Below are 2,806 nucleotides of genomic sequence, written 5' to 3' on the forward strand. Positions count from 1 at the left end.
CATGGGAAAGCTGCATCTGCCTGCACTGGGCACCTGTCTCTCCTGCAGACATCTGTTCCCCAGGGCTGGGCAGCTTCTTCCCTCCCATCACCTGTCTGCTTCTCCTCCCATCACCTCTCTGCCCACCTACCTCTACCCCTGAGGCCCTTGGCTGGCCCAGGGGAGGAACTAAAGACAGCAGTGGAACAGGTTCTGTGGGGCAGAGGGAAGGTAGGTGCCTACCTCCTCAGTGACAGAGGTCCTGGCCTCCCTCTGCCTCCCTCCCTAGTGGATCAGGCTCTACCTAGTTTCCTTGCCTATGCACTCCTCCCCACCTTCCTGAGCCCTTTCAAAGGAGGCAGCTCTCATACTTGCTAGAGCTTGACCCACCCAGCTCCTTCCCCCAGCCAGGCCTCCTCCTTTAACAGAAGATGTCTGTGCCTGAGGCTGGGAGACCTGAGATGCCTGCTACTGTTGAGCCTCCCTGGGAGGTGAGAGGCAGCAATCTGAGCCTTCAGAGCACACTCAGAGGCCCTAGTTAGAAGGAAGCCACCTCCCTCTAAAGCCTCCTGCTGGGCTCAGCACTGGCCTTTTCTCTTGATATGGGAGCCAGAGGGAAAATACATGGGAGTCCTTGGAGCTGAGGCTGGACACGTTTCCTACCCCTCATTCTCTCTCCCTTCCTCCCTGGGTTTTCTTCCTAGATCAGCCCTGGATCCCTGATGAGTCACTCTCCTTCTTGGGGCCTCATAGTCAACCTGCAGGAAGAGAGGCTTGGGCCCAGAAAGTTGCCTGTTACCAGATGCCCCCAGGTGGTTCTGATGCAGGTGCTGCGTGGACAGGCTTAAAGAAGCAGCCCTTTTGTACATTTCAGAAAGATTTTGTCTTATGTTCCTCCTGGATGTACCTCCAGAAGCCAAGGGTCTGAGCTTAGCAAGCAGGAGGCTGGGGCTTCTGGGAACAAGGCAGATGATCCTCTTGGTGGGTCTCGACCCTGAAAGCTGCTGCCATCATTGGGCTTCTACCTGAAGCCTGAGAAGGAAGCCAATGAAAAAAGGAGAGCAGAGCCAAGCAGAGAGAGAGAGACAGAGACCTGCCAAGGCCTAGGGACATCACTGGAGCCCTGATTTAGTAGGGAAGCCAGCCCAACTCTTGGAGTCAGGGGACCCAATACATCCTTAGGCAGTAGGGTTAAGTGTTGGGTGATTCTGGTTGTTTGCAATCAAAGAATCCTAACGGACACACCAATTCTATTCACATTTTTAATAGGAAGGTAATGGTGATTAATACAGTAGGGAGAGGGAATTCCCTGGCGGCCAAAAAAAAAACCCCTCAAATATAATAGGGAGAGTTACATGTAAATTTCTATCAAAACAACTTAGAGAAGAGACCTTCAACAAAGTAATTATCCTCTCTGAGACTCTGTTTCTTCATCAGTAAAATGGGCATGATAATACTTACTTTAAAGAATGTCAGGACTAAATCAGATGACCCAAACAATAAACACTGTGTGTGCAGGGAGTGGGATGGGGATGAAGGTGGTCAAAAGGTACAAACTTCCAGTTATTAGATGAATAAGTTCTGGGGATTAATGTATAGCATGTGACTATAGTTAACAATACTGTATTGTATATTTGAAAGTGGCTAAGAGAGTAGTAAATCTTAAAATTTCTCATCACAAGAAAAAAATTTATAACTATGTGAGGTTATGGATGTTAACTAAACTTATTTTGGTAATCACTTTGCGGTATATACATATATAAAATCATTATGTTGTATACCTTAAACAAATACAATGCTATATGTTAATTATATCTCAGTAAAACTGGGGGAAAAGTTTTAAAAGAGTACATAATAAATAATTGCTGTGATAAATGAACCTTGGCCTTTTCTTCACACCATATAACCAAACTAACTCAGAATGGATCACAGGCCTAAAAAATATAAGAGCTACAACTACAAAATTGCTAATATAAATCTTATGGGAAAATAGTAATGGCCTTGGGTTTGGCAAAGATTTCTTATATATGACACAAAAAATAGAAACTATAAAAAAATGGACAAATTGGACATCATTAAAATAAATACTTTTGCTCTTCAAAAGACACTTACAAAAATGAAAAGGTGAGCCACAGGTTGGGAGAGAGTATTTGCAAAACATGTCTAAGACAGGACTTGAAACTAGAATACATGAAGAACTTCTACAACTCAATAAGAAGACAATATAGTTTTTTTTAATGGGCAAAAAATTTGAACAGATATTTCATCAAAGAAGATGCATAGATAGCAAATATTTGAAAAAGATACTCAACATCATTAGTCATTAGGAAAACACAAAGTAAAATCACAATGATGTACGACTGGAATGGCTAGAAACTTTTAAAAAACTGACCTTACTGAGGGTTGGCAAGGGTGTGAAGCAAGTAGAACTTTCATACACTGCTGGTGGGAATGTAAAATAGCAAACACTTTGGAAAGCAGTCTGGCATTTTCTTTAAAAATGAAATACCTACCATACAACCCAGCCATTCTGTCCTTAGATACTTACCCAAGAAAAATGAAAACACATCCACACAAAGACTTTTTTGTGCCACGGGGCATGTGGGATCTTAGTTCCCAGACCAGGGATCGAAACTGCGCCCCCTGCAATGGAAGTGCGGGGTCCTAACCACTGGACCTAGAGAATTCCCCAACAAAGACTTTACACAAATGTTCATAGAAGTTTTACTGGTAATAACTCCAAACTGGAAACAACCCAAATATCCACCATTAGAATGGATAAACAAATTTTGGTATATCCATACAATAGAATGTTACTCAGCAGTTA

Source organism: Mesoplodon mirus (genome assembly GCF_964341445.2).
Source record: "Mesoplodon mirus genome assembly, chromosome: 18".
Lineage (NCBI taxonomy): Eukaryota > Metazoa > Chordata > Mammalia > Artiodactyla > Ziphiidae > Mesoplodon > Mesoplodon mirus.